The sequence below is a fragment of the Spermophilus citellus genome (assembly GCF_964194105.1).
Source record: "Spermophilus citellus genome assembly, chromosome: 14".
Lineage (NCBI taxonomy): Eukaryota > Metazoa > Chordata > Mammalia > Rodentia > Sciuridae > Spermophilus > Spermophilus citellus.
Window position 1 is genome coordinate 76,663,252 of NC_138194.1, and position 14,992 is coordinate 76,678,243.

General features: G+C 39.1%; 1 protein-coding gene across 1 annotated transcript in view; it reads right to left on the bottom strand.

Moving 5' to 3' along the window:
• The window catches only part of SYBU (syntabulin), a 68,323-nt gene that overhangs the window by 14,239 nt on the left and 39,092 nt on the right, over positions 1-14,992 (bottom strand). The gene's annotated exons all lie outside the window — the stretch shown is intronic.

The following is a 14,992-nucleotide window of genomic DNA, read 5'->3' on the forward strand; positions in this document are numbered from 1 at the left end:
ATAAAGAACAGAACCTTGGGCTGGGGATGTGGCTCAGGCGGTGGCGTGCTCGCCTGGCATGCGTGCGGCCCGGGTTCGATCCTCAGCACCACATACCAACAAAGATGTTGTGTCCGCCGAGAACTAAGAAATAAATATTTTAAAAAATTCTCTCTCTCTCTCTCCTCTCTCACTCTCTCTTAAAAAAAAATATTAAAAAAAAGAAAATGAACTTTAAAAAAAAATTCTCTCTCTCAAAAAAAAAAAAAAAAAAAAAGAACAGAACCTTGGCAAAAGCAGAACATTAATATTTCCAAACAGAGTGACAGATATGGGACCTGTGACTTATCCCGAAATTCGGAATCTTAGCTTTGGGTTAGGGTTGTTTCTTAGTTCATAAAGATCTTATTATCTTTAGAGTACAGAGCAAAAATTGGGTGTAGGATTATAATAGAAACATACTGTGTGGTAGAATATCATAAATTCATTCTAATGGAAAGCACAGAGTTGTGAAGTAGCAATAATGGAGATATTCCCATAGATTGGGGAATGAGGAGAGGGTAGAAGAGGCAAGAGAGAACAATAGGAAAAGAGGACTTTTAAAGAGAAAGATGAAAATCCATGTGCTTTTGGAAATGAAATTATACTATTTTATTTGACCTTGTTACTCAACTCCCACCACACAATTTGTGATTTTTTTCCAGTCTAAAAGCCAGAGAACCAGTTCCCCTTTGGGAGTTGAGGGAAATAAAGTAATCTAAATCCTTGAGTTTCTCACAGTAGTGAACAATGATTATCATCATCATAAGAATTATTTATTGAGTGCTTACTGGGTCCCAGCCCTGTAAGAAATTATTTCTATTCTTTTTGCCATTTAATCTTGGTGGCTTTATAAGGCAGACATTAAACTTCTATGAAAACATGCTTCCTCTTTGGGAAGGCAGTGGGAGGGGTCAGGGGAACAGGAAGTTTCCTGAATCAACTAGACATTGTCAACTCCCTAACAGGCCCTGGTGAGCCTAGGAACAAGATAGAGCCAGATTTTGGTCCACTGATAAACAGATTCTTCTCTCTCTCTTTCTCTGAGGAGAAGAAAAGTCCCTTCTCCAACTTCTAGGGACCCTCAGAAAGTCCAACCTTCCTCTTCTCACCAGATAACAGCTATGCCTCCCAGCTCCTAGCAGAATTTGAAGATTAGGGTGGCAATTTATGAGGACCCAGACCAGCTAGCTATTCCTTCTGGATTGCAGAGACTTTGTCTAATGATGTAAAGAACTCCTGAAGCTCCCTGAACTTAAGTAGTTGCTTCTAAGTAATGCACTGGCTGAATTATAGTTTTACAATCTCAAGGATTCTTGATTGGTAGTGCAATCCAGCAACACACTCTTCATAACAGCCTAATTCAAATAGCTTTGTCTGCTAGCAAATTATCAGGATGGTTATTAAATGATAAAGGTTGGTAATTTTCAAAAATAAAACTGTGGTTGCAGTCACCAGGTTTAAGTTCTTATTTTCTAATGTGAAATTATTACTCAGAAACACCCAGTTTTTGGGCTGGGGATGTGGCTCAAGCGGTAGCGCGCTCGCCTGGCATGCGTGCGGCCCAGGTTCGATCCTCAGCACCACATACCAACAAAGATGTTGTGTCCGCCGAGAACTAAAAAATAAATATTAAAAAAAAAAATTCTCTCTCTCTCTCTCTCTCTCACTCTCTCTCTCTCTCCTCTCTCACTCTCTCTTTAAAAAAAAAAAAAAAAAAGAAACACCCAGTTTTCATTCTTTAAAAGATACAAAAAACCATGAATTATAATTTAATTGCCCGCATAAAAAACAAACTCTAGAACAGAAACAGACAATTGCTGAAAATCCACTGTTGCCTCAGGATGCTTTTGATCTGCAGTGACTATGTTTTCTGAGCTAAAGGGATAACTTTGTTTCATATCCTGGAACTCAATATATTGACTCTTACACATTTGCAGGGCCTAAGGTCACTCTGCCCGAATAGTTTTATATCTTATCTTCTGCACATCTGAAAAAGATTATCAGACACATTCAGGATGCCCCATAGCTATATTCTGAACTGTTTGAATATGGTTCTGAAAAATGCATATGCCACTTCACAACTACTTCAGTTTGTGATTTGAAAAATATAAACCATTTCCAGTTTGATAAATACAATGTAAAAATCAATGAGCTCTTTTTAAGGGTTACACAAGACAAGTAGTTTGATTTTATTTTTGAGACAGGATCTTGTCTCAACAGTGCGGCTACAGCATCATTGCAGATACTGTAGTTCAGTGTGGTTCTTTTGGGTTACTGAAGTCATACACAGAGAGACCTGACAAACCCAGAACCTCAGATGGCCTGGACTCAGTTGAACACTACTTCTGCTTACCATTTGGAGGACTTTAGACAAATCACGTCACCTTTCTGTGGCTCAGTTTCCTTATTTGTTAAGTAGAAATAATAATGATAGAAATTGTTTCAAAGAGTTATTAATATACTTATAATATATAGCTTAGAGAAGCAACTGACTCATCATAAGCTCTGAATAAATGTTAGCTATTATTATCATCCTAGAGGGGTTAAAAAGGCACCTTTTGTTATTTTTTTGTAGACAATTAAATTTTTTTTTGAAAATTCAGCAATGATCAAGAAGGAGAAATGAAATCTATAATTCCATCACCAAAAAATAACTATAGTTAAACCTTTGGCATATAACTATTCATCATCCAAACTTAACACATTATTATATAACCTACTTAATTTTTTTAATAATACATGAATATCTCTAACACATACCACATTTTTAACAAAATCAATGATATGTAAGCTAAGTCCAATTTTTGTATTATCAGAAACAAACATTATATACCAGAAACTATCCTAAGCACCTATTACATATTAACTCATTTATTTTTCATGAAGTAGGGACAATTATCAGTCCCTTTTATAGATGAGAGAGAGGGTGGGAGGAAAGAATGGCGTACACAAAGAGACACAACTAATATAAAGAATGGAATCCAGGTCTTCTGCCCCCAGGTACCATGCTCTTAAACCTATACTAATGTTCAATATTCTGGGGAAGATATATGTATATATTTCTCTGCTTGTTGATCTCTATAAATTCCTAAAAGTAGAGTTTTAAGCCAAAGGATATGCTCAAATTGAAAGATAAAACATACTCCACATCTGTAGGGATTTGGGGATGGCACTGGCCTAACGTCAAGACATTATTTGCCTCATTTGTCTGCATGTAGATACCCAATTGGAAAATCTCTGATATCATTGGAAATACTGCAGTAGAATGTGGGACACTATTTAGCCATTGAAAACTGTGTTTGAGAGGCCGAAAGGAACTTTAAAATAAAGCATATCCAAGTCATTCTCATCAACACTGCCTTTGTCCCTCGTAAAACTGTCTTTAGTCAGCTGCAAGATTGATGCACCAGGGTTCCAGGACTCAACAGGGAGGATGAGTGTGGTGACAGAGCAACCCTGCCATCTACTAAGTACTTCCTAAGGCCGAACTCTGGGTGACGAAGCACCTGCAGCAGAGGGCACTGTTCCAGTCATCAAGAAACTATGCCTGGAGACCTCCCAAAGAGCTGGTGCTGTTTGGTTTGGTCATACTGCTGGATTCTTTTGCGAGGTGTTGTGTTTCTTAATAACATTAGTCATAAGCTCCTAGTGTGCGTGTGGTGAAGACCAGGGAAGTAGAGAAGAAAAAATGGGAACAAAAGGACTATGTGCTGAGCTGGTTGTGGAGGTGTACACCTATAATCCCAGCTACTTGGGATTGTTGGAATAGGAGTACTAGAAGTTCCAGACCAGCAACTTAGTGAGACCCTTTATAATATATATATATTTTAAATTTTTTATAAAAAATTAAAAGAACCAGGGGGTGTAGCTCAGTGATAAAGTACCTCTGGGTTCGATCCCTGGGCAATACCAAAAAAAAAAAAAAAAAGCCAAAACTGATGACTTGGTTTATTAATATGGAAGGAAAAACCTGGGAATGAAGTAAATCTCTTTTAGAAAATATTTTCACAGTGCTGGGCATTGAACCCAGGGCTTTGCATATGCTAGACAAGTGCTCTACCATGAGCTACATCTCCAGCCTCTGGACTTATTTTTAAAACACTGCCTGTAATCAGGTCTCCTAGGACATTATTATTTTTGCCTGCCTTCTGGATAGTATGGAGTCCTCATATGTCACAACACCCAAGGCCTCTGAGAACACAGCAATCCTGCTATCTACTAAGCTGTATTAAGCCATTTGAAACCATTGATTTCAGAAACTCCAAACCCTCTGTTTTCCTTTGTTACTGAAAAGCTATCAAATTAATTCAGGTTGACCATCTAATATCCCCACCTCAAATAGAGGCAGCAAATTAAAAAAAGGAAAAAATATTAGTTTCCCACCCCTTCATCTCCCAGCCTTCCCCCGCCCCCAACATACACAAAGATATGCAGCTCTTTTATTTAAAGGTCTCAAGGGAGGAGAGAGGAGCCACTTTCACTGAAGCCAAGCACAGCTATCAGGAAGCAGCTGGAGCAGGGAACACATGCAATTACAGCAGGCACTATTAAAACGAGATGCTCTGAAGTAGATCAGTAGGGTAGACTCTTAGCTGCAAAGCCTGGGGGTCCAGCCAAGGACTGAAAGAAACTCTCTACAAACAAACAGGACTTTCCTTTTAGTTTTTGCAAACTACTTTCCTGAACACCCACTGATAATTATTTCAGCAAGAGAGTATCTATAAAAGATCAATAAATTGATTGAAGACACATAGGCAGATTTTCTTCCATTTCAGAATAGAAGTCTTCTTGAAAAGTTATAAATATAATTTCCATTTACATCATAAATTCAGAAATGATTTATCTTCATTGTGATTGATGTTCAATTGTTGGAGCTGCCATATATTTAAAAACATATGAACATTTAGAAGCAAAGGAGAACTTCAAATTTAAAGTATTTAGAAGCAAATAATTTCTATTGATAGATCTAATTACATAAAAATAAAACTGTTTATGGAAAAATAACATAGTCAAAGACAAATGGTCCAACATATGATAAAAGGCTAATTTCTTTTACCCCAAATTCATACTAATTAGAAAAATAATTAACAGAAAAATGGGCAAAAGACATGAACAGATAGATAATGGGGAAAAAGGCCAATATATATGGAAAGCTATATAATCTCACTTATTAAATTAAATATGTAAATGAAAACAAGGAAATTTTTCACCTATAAGATTGGCCAAAAAAAAAGTTGGATAATATGTGTTCTGTTAAGGGTCTGTAAAAGCAGACACTGGGATAGAGTTTAAGAGTGTAAACTGATACTAGCTGCATAGAAAAGAAAACTGGATGGCTAGGAATTTACACTGCACAGGAGCATCCGAAAAGACAACCTTATGGTTCATCAACAGTGACTGGTTAAATCATGTGGTAGAGCAGCCTGAGAGAGCATTCTGCAATCATGAAAAGGAGTGATGTGAACCTCTGTGTGTTGAAGTGAAAGGACTTCGAAGACCTGCTATTAGTTGAGAAAAGCAAGATGCAGCACAGTGGGCGAGGATTGATGCTCCATGTCTGCTTTTGTGTAAATAAATCCTCAAATGCAACCTTCTATGTGCATAGAACATTCTTCCTAAGCCAGATACAGTGGCACATGCCTGTGACCCCAGCAACTCTGGAGGCTGAGGCAGGAGCATTGCAAGTTTGAGGCCAACCTTTACTACTCAGCAAGACCCTGTCTCAAAATAAACAAATATACAAAAACAAACAAACAAACAAACAAACAACAACAACAACAAAAAACCAAAGGGGACTGGGAAAGTAGCTGGGACTGGTAAAGTATCCCTGGGTTCAATTCCCACTACCACCCCCCCTAAAATAAATAAATAAATAAATAAATAAATAAATAAATAAATAAATAAACGTGTCCTTGAAGGATGAAAAAAGATCTGTTAATAGTGGTTTCCCTTGGGCATGGGAACAGGCAGATATAAAAAAAGACTCGTTTTCATTTTATCATCTTTCTGAGTTATTTGGCTTTCCTAACCGTGTACATATTACTCTTATCACACACACACAAAAACAGACATAAGGGTGTCACTTATGAAAAATTTGAGATTTTTTTTTCTTTTAAAAAATTAAGAATTTTAAGAAAAACATTTTTATAATACAAGTAATTATGCCTTAGAATGTAGTCTTTTGAAGTCAAGTCTCCTGTGTTTGAATCTTGGCTCTTGTATTTAACTCTCTGTGGAGCCTTGGGCAAGTTACTTAGCTTCTCCCTGCCTTAATTTCCTCATCTGTTAATGGGGATGAGGATACTAATAGTCAATATTGCTAAGTAATTGTGAAATATGCTAAGAAATGAGAACAATCCCTGCCATACAGCAAGCACTCAACACGTGTTTACTATTATTTTAGCTAAAACTAATGGTACAGGGGCTCAAGGGCCAGAAGAGACCTTTTCAAACAATATATCTTTCCCTTAAAAAAGACCAATAAGAGGAAATGACTTGTTCTAACCGAAGTCATACTTTTGTTTTTCAGTTGTTGATAGACCTTCATTTTACTTATTTATATGTGGTGATGAGAATCAAACCTAGTTCCTCACATATGCTGGGCAAGTGTACTGCCGCTGAGCCCCAGCCCCAAGTCATATGTTTTTATAATCACTTTTTACAAAAGTAGTTTTCCCTCTGCCATTGTTCAGTGAAGAGCAGTTTCTATTTTCTGTGTGTGTGTGCATATACACAATAGGGTGTTTCTAAAGTTAGGAGATCCTGAATCACATTCCCCATGGACTGCTCCAAAAAGCTCCAGAATTGCCCTGGGTCAGAACCCAGTCTTCACAAAGCCCCAGGGAAAATATGAGTAGGTTTACTCAGAGAGCTCAGCACAGGCCGGTCTCCTCAGCCAGGTGGTTTGAAAGTCTGAGAAAAGGCAGGAGGAAGCATGCAGGGGGCGGCCCTAGGAAAGCCAGAGTTAAGGACAGCTCCAAGCTCCACCTTGTTCACGTGCCCATCTTGGGCTGAGTCACTACCAATCCTTGGTAGAAAAGCAGGCAATCCACCTGCCAACTGAGAAAATGATAAACACAGAGGGTAATGAAACATCAATAAAGGACGTGGAAGAGAAAATTTTTGACTAGAAAATGCTATAAATCTTTTTCACCAGGTGTTTGGTTTTGCCAAAGTATTTTTTAACTTCTCCATGCCTTAATTTCTCCATTTAAGTATATATGTGTGTATATGCATACAGTTTTTAAAGATTAACTTATTGTTTATTGAACAAATATTTACTGAACACTTGTCATGTGTCAGACCCTGCTCTGGGCGTGGGCATAATAATTCCAAACTTACAGGCTGCGTGAAGATGGAATGAGTTAATAGGAAGTGTCTGGCACACTCAATGATATCCACCTACACTTATTAATACCAGGCAAGGTGGCACATGCTTGTAATTGCCTTCTAGGGAGACCGAAGCAGGAGGATCACAAGTGTGAGGCCAACCTGGGCAACTCTGAAAGACCCTCAAGACTAACTCAGCCTGCCTCAAAATAAAACTTAAAAAGGCTGGGGATGTGGCTCAGGGGTAGAGGACTCCTGGGTTTAATCCCTTAGTACTGCAACAAATAATAATTCCCATGCTTTACCATGCCTGAGAATCATCTGGGAAGTTTAATGACACTGACTCTTTCTGGGCAATACTGAATTTTAGTTCAGAAAATCTAAGAGGATGAGGACTCAGAAATCTGTATTTTTAATAACTGCCGTAGATTACTGTGCAGTGGGTGGTCCTGAAACATGCTGAGAAGAAGAGCACTCCAAAGAGAAGGAACACTGGATTTCCTTTTCAAGTTCTATTACAATACAGAACTTTCTTCAGTATGAAGTGAGAGGTGAGTGAGCAAAAGCTAAAACCGAGGGCAAAGTACCCAGGAGAAAAGAATTTAACCTATGAAGTTACCTCTACTCTTTTAGGTCTCCAGCAATACTTTCCCAGGGCAAATCCATTTTCAGAGACCTGGAAGGGAACATGGGGAGATACACAAGGCACAGGTTGTTCAAAACTGGGCCATTTCCAGCCAAACTCATGTAACAAAGTTTGGTTTGCAAAGCTAGTAGGATGCTAGCAACTGATCCATGGTTTGAGGTCTTCATAATCCTCTTTTAAATGAAGAACCAACCAGTGTGCAGTTCGGGATGTCAAACAACATGCAGCAGAGAACACCATCTCAGAGCCCAGCACACACGGCTGCTGGGTTACTCTTTTAACCCTAACCTGCTGTCTTCAGTGTGGTCCATATGTCCATGGCAGACAGCACCAAAGGAACCAAGCATCCTTCATCATAGAGTCAGCAACAAGTCCTTTGGTGGGTGGGCTCCAGGGACATCCTTCTCCGCCACTGCCTTTCACTGAATAGACTGGGAAGGGTGGCATCCACAGTGGCCATGAACTTCATCCTAACTGATTATCTTGGGGACCTAGTAATAACAGGTCACATCCTCCCTGAAGTATTTTCCAGACTCTAACGTGGTAGTTGTCTTTGAAATCTTGTCAAAGTTGCTGAATCAAACAGAGTTTCTGCCCCTTCAACAAAGCTAGAGGGAAAGGCTACTGCTTCTATTTAAGGAAAAGTGTTTATCCAGTGTTTACCAAAATGAGATGCCTGTCCTCTATGTCTGGCTACAAAATCTAAATCAGAGAAAAGCAGGACAGGAAGGTGGTAGTGGGCAGGCGTGGAGCAAGGTGCTATGTGGAAAAGTTAAGGCGAGGTTGGATATTGAAGCAAGGGAAAGAAAAATGGAGACTGAGACACCGTCAATGGTAATAAGTCAGATCAGAGCTGTGACTTCAAGTCCAGATCATAAGGGGGAAGGAAAGACGGGAATGCTTTTGGAGCCCCTTCCTTCATCACTCTTCTCAGTAAGAGGGTGCTGTCTTGCATTTCTAGATCTGAATGACAGAAAAACTCCCACTTGCTGGGAAAGAGAAGACATAATTTAAAACTCATTGCCAAGGCATTCAACGAGACTCTGAAATCACATGCTTTCCCCTCACTTGTGCATTTAGGTACTTTTTAAAATTGCCTCTAAGACTAATAGCCTAGACTGCCTCCCCTCCTGTTTGTCCCCACTGGTCAGCCACCTCATGATATGCCACAATCCACTCTGGACTCACAGGTTCCTGGCCACCCATGGCAGCAGCACTGGGAGCTTCCTATTTCACAATCCTCTCAGAACTTGACTGCAGATTGGCTCATTCCCTTGACCTTCTCGGCAGCACTGACCTCGGCCATTATGCCATTTAAATGGAACAGAATCACAATGCTGAACTTGGTTGGATACTAATAGCTTTGTCTGCTAGCAAATTATCAAGATGGTTATTAAATGATAAAGGTTGGTAATTTTCAAAAATTAAATGTGGTTTAAACTGTGGTTGCAATCACCAGGTTTAAGTTATTTTATTCTCTAATGTGAAATTATTACTTAGAAACACCCAGTTTTCATTCCTTAGAAGATACAAAAAACCCATGAATTATAATTTAACTGCCTGCATAAAAAGCAAACTCTAGAACAGAAACAGACAATTGCTGAAAATCCACTGTTGCCTCAGGATGCTGAGGCAACATCTTGATATCCTTTCAACCCGATTCATGAATATTTCTTCTCTCTTACTTGCTTGAATTTTTAATTTCCATGAAGTTGTTGCTCTTTGCTTTTTAGGAACAGCCACATTTACTATCTATGTGACCATGGGAAAGGCATTTAATCTTTCTATGCCTCATTTTCATCTCTGAAAGGAGGATAATAACATAATAATATAATAATATATCTATATCTCACAGAGTTGTTGTAAGAATCATGTAAATTAATTCATGTAAAACCTGTTTTTTAAGAAAAGTGCCTGGCAATCCATAAGCACTTTACAATATTGCCACTATCTTAATTTTTCTTACAATTTCCTCTCTGAACCACATTATGGCTTGGATATAAAATGTCCTCCAAAGACTCATTTGTTGGAGGGCTTGGTCCCCAATGCCGTGATGTTCAGAGACAGGGATTTGGAGAAGTGACTAGATCATTAAGGGTGCTGCCCTCATGAGGGATTTAATTCTTTAAGGGATTCATAATCTGAGTGGACTCTTGGGAGATAGTGGAAAGTTTATGAGGTAGGACCTAGCAGAAGGCCGTGGGTCCTTGAAGTTTTGCCCATGGGGACCATGTCTTGTCCCAGGATCCTTTCTCTTTCTCCCTCTCTTTCTCTCTCTATATATCTCTATATCTCTCCCTGCCTACTTTCTGGCTGCCATGCATGAGCTAAGCAGCTTCCCTCTGCCTCACCCTTCCACCAAGATGTTCTGCCTTACCTCAGGCCCAAAGAAATGAAGCTGGTTACCATGGACTTACACCTTTAAAACCTTGAGCCAGAATAAACCTTTCCTCCTTTAAGTTGTTCTTATTGGGCATTTCAGTCATGGTGATGAAAAGCCAACTAATATTCCACATCTGGGACCCAATACTTTTGAGGCAAAAATCAGGGAGACAAGATTTGGAGCAGGGTCTCCTGATGAAGGAATGCTGTCATGTGGGGAAGACGGATCATAAGGATTTTTCCCTCTCCCTTTATAAATCCATGAATGAATTCTCAGATGTTGGCTGTGTTGACCTAACTCTCTAACTTCGCAGGAAGACCTGTGGCACACTAAACAATAAGGGGTAGCTAATTATCAAACCCTTCTGGTAGGGTCTGAGGATCACAGACAATGCACTGTAGGAGCCAACATCTTAACAACAGTGAGATTTCATTCATTCATGTTTGTATGTCCTACAGCTCTTTGCATAATCTAGCAAGTTGAAACCCTAATCCTGGCTTCAGAAAGAGGCAAATTTTCTTAGGAGGGACATAAATTGCTCAAGAAAGTCAAAAAGGCAAACACGTTTCCAGCTAGTAGGACTAGACTTGATGCAGAAGACACACAGATCTACCTACATTTTCAAACCATTCACAACTATTCAAGACTGTGATGTGCAGAACAGGAGATGGTCACAGGACAAAGGGAACTGCAGTATATGGAGGAAGTAATACTGGAAAAGGGAGAGGTAACCACCCCAGGGAATGAGGTCACAAAAGCATCTTGTAGGCAGACTTTAGTTAAAAGCTTCCTAAGACCCATGCCCCCGTGTTTGTGATTGGTGAAATTAAGAGTTATTCGTCTTTTTTCATTCTCCAAAATTTCTGTCTTCACTCCTCTGAGACAACTTGCAAACACATTACCTTTCTCAGAAAGGTGGATCCAAGAAAAGGAGACATGGGGTTTTCCTACCCCAGGGATACTACTGCCACAGTCCTGTCTGAAGTAGTTCTACTGACAGCCTCTAATGGTCTCCATTTATAATGGGAACAAGTGACATGAGAGATGGGAGAAAGAGTCAAAAGGCTCAGGTCATAGAGTTCTGTGTGGAAACCAAGCATGCTATTTTTCTACAGAAGAGTAACATTTCATTATTTTCTCTGCAACTCAGAAAGCTGTTTACTTATTTTTTTTTCTTTTTTGGTATGAATTTCAGATGCACAGAAATGGATTAATTGTAATCCTTGATTTTTTAATATACATTCATCATTGGCCCATACAAGACCATATTTATTTACTGAATATTTGTTTTGGTTATGTATTTATGTTGAAAATTATAATAAATGATGGAATCAACACCAGTCACAAAAATTACTGAGATGAACTTACAGCTTCTTATGTGATCCATCCCCATCCTATCTCTTGTTCACCATTTTCATTTACAAAAAATTATCACATCTATTGGTATTCCTAAAAAGTAGACTGTTTCTTATTTTGTTTTTAACTTTTTAATGAACAGACTATCATGATGTATATAAGCTTTGGAGACAATTTTCACTCAATATTATGTTGCTAAAATTTTCCATATAGTTGTAGTGCATTCATCTGACTACTGTATAATATTCCAGTGTATGATTTATACCTCAATTTTATTTCTTCATTCTTCTGATGATGCGAGAATGAGTTGGATTAATTGCATTTACTCAGTTAGCTAAATTTTCCATTCTTACTTTTTTTTTTTTTTTGCATTTCCAGAGGCAAAATAGAGTATTCCACAGACAAAAAGAAATGTTCTGTGGATTTTCTATCCTTGCACATTTGCCCTTACATCCCTTTCGCCTTTCCATGTTTTTATGGAGAACTAAAAGTTAAAACTATAATATTTGCTTTACACTATCCCAGTTTTACAATCCAACATGCCTCGGTGGCTTTTCAGACCTAAAAGATCAGGAAAATTAGCTGGTAACCTGTCAGGCTTGGCTAGGTCACTCCACGACCCTGCCCCTTACCTTGACAAGGAGACCAGCCCACAGATGTGAGAAGATAATCCAGTTACTGGATTATTCATCCAACCTCACTGAAGGAGACAATTCTAACTCCAGGGAGGTGATAGGAGACTTCCTTGTGAATACATACTGATGTTGAATGTAGCCCAGAACTTGTTCCTAGTTCCAAGGCCAAATATTAGGAACGAGTTGCAAGTGAAGGAAACATTGGAGTTGCAAACCAGGCCTCATTGTTTTGAAGAAGGAGAAGCCACCATGAAAAGTCTATATTAAAAGCAATTGCCCTATTTCAGAAATGTTAAAGATTTCAGTCTTTTGATTGTAATCTAAGTATCTACACACTAAAGCGGACAGATGTCTCTTCAAAATGTTTGTGAAATTAAGTAATTTGATTTGTGGAGCAAATAAGGCAATTATGGGATAGATTTTAAACCATTTTCTGCTCTTAAGTTCACCAATAATCTTCTTATCACTCTAAGAGATTCTCACAAGTATGGTCCCAAACCAGTAGCATCAGCATCTCCTGGGAACATGTTTCCAACTCACAGAGAAATAGTCCTCATGAAATTACAGACAGAAGCAGGGCCCAGTACTGTAGGTTTAAATACATTCTCCAGTTATATGGAAACCAAACTTTAAGACCACTACTAGAATCACCCATACCAGAGGCCCCTTGTACAGCGGCTTTCTCATAGGCTGCCTGAGAAAGCAGGAGCAGAAGGTTTGATAGTTATTTAAATATAGTTACATACTGTAGTATACACTTTGGGAATCACTTTTGAACATTTCACAATGAAAATGAGCCAACTGCTTAATTTACTTGGCATACTACTAGGTGGTACTAACTATGCTTCATAGAATTATATATATCACAGCAGTGGTTAAGAGCAAGTTCTAGCAGCAGGTCCAGAGTTCAAATATCTGTGTTTCATGACAGAGTGACCTCACGCAGTTGTTTAAACTCACTATGCTTCAGTGTCTCACTCTAAAAAGGGGGAAAAAAAGACTACCTAGTGCATGGGTCAGTTGTAAGAATTGTCATAATGTTTTACTACAAGTGCACAGTAAGTGTCCATCATTATCATTAGCCTATTTATCTGTATGCTTTGGAAGTACGCTGCTGAAGAGTTTCTCTAAGGATTCTTGCATGTGGACATCATGGACTTTTTTTTTTTTAAAGCAAGTCTTAAGGACAAGTTTTTATTAAATAACCAAACTAAAACAAGTGAAAAGTTTAGTACTGGTCACCTGGCTTCTCTCAATAATGGCTAGGAATGGCTTACTGTGTGTATACACTATGCAAAGTGCTTTACACACATGCTCATTTAATCTTCACATCAAGTCTATGAAATAGATACAGCAGTTTTCCCATTTTACACACAAGGGAAGGAGAGCACACATAACTTGCTCAGAGTCACACAGCTCATAAATGGTAAAGCTGGGAAGGGAAATGCCACGACGATGAATGCTTCAAAATGACACCTGTGTGGGTTTTTCAAAATATGCCTGTGTGGGACTTCAAGAGATTAGGAAATTTTGTTCCCCTGTGTTTGCTAGCTTGATTTTGCAAAGAGCTGAAACTTTGGAAAGAACATTTACAGCTGGCCACGGTGCTGCAACGCCTGTAATTCCAGCGACTCAGGAGTCTGAGGCAAGAGGATCACAAGTTCAAAGCCAGCCTCAGCAACTTAGTGAGGCCTTAGGTAACTTAGTGAGACCCTGTCTCATAGCAAAATAAAAAATAAAAAAAAGGGCTGGGCACAGTGGCACATGCCTGTAATATCAGCAGCTTGGGAGGCTGAGGCAGGAGGATCACAGGTTCAAATACAGCCTCAGCAAAAGCAAGGCGCTAAGCTACTCAGTGAGACCCTGTCTCTAAATAAAACACAAATTAGGGCTGGGATATTGCTCAGTAGTTGAGTGTCTCTGAGGTCAACCCTGGTACCAAAAAAAAATTAAAAAAAGGGCTGGAGATGTGGCTCAGTGGCTAAGAATTCCTGAGTTCAATCCCAGTACAAGAAAGAAAGAAAGAAAGAAAGAAAGAAAGAAAGAAAGAAAGAGAGAGAGAGAGAGAGAGAGGGAGGGAGGGAGGGAGGGAGGGAGGGAGGGAGGGAGGGAGGGAGGGAGGGAAAGTGCATTTACAATCAATCTGCAACAAGTGTCTCAACAAGATTATCCACACTCTGCTCTGCATCACCAACTATGGAGCAAACAATTAGTGAACAAAGACCACACCAGCAAGGAGCTAGCTCTTTCTCAGCACAGAAACCCTCAGGGCTTTCATCAAAGACATTGGGACTGAATCTTCATTCTCAAGCAAAAAGTTAACACAGCATGAATATATTTATAAGAAACCTTTCCATATTATAATATAAAATAGGGGTTTGTAGTGGTGTGGTCTGAGGACCACCTGCATCAGTTTCACCTGGACTGTTTGTTAAAAATACAGATTACCGACTCATACTCCAGATCTGATAACTGAAAATTTCTTCAAAGGCAGTGCCATCATCCACATTGTTACAAACGGCCTAGGTGATCTTCATGGACAGGAAAGTTGGGAGAATCACTCCAGTAAAGTAGTCTGTGTTTTCAATATGTCACTACAAATTGTGGTCAGCTGTTGCACCC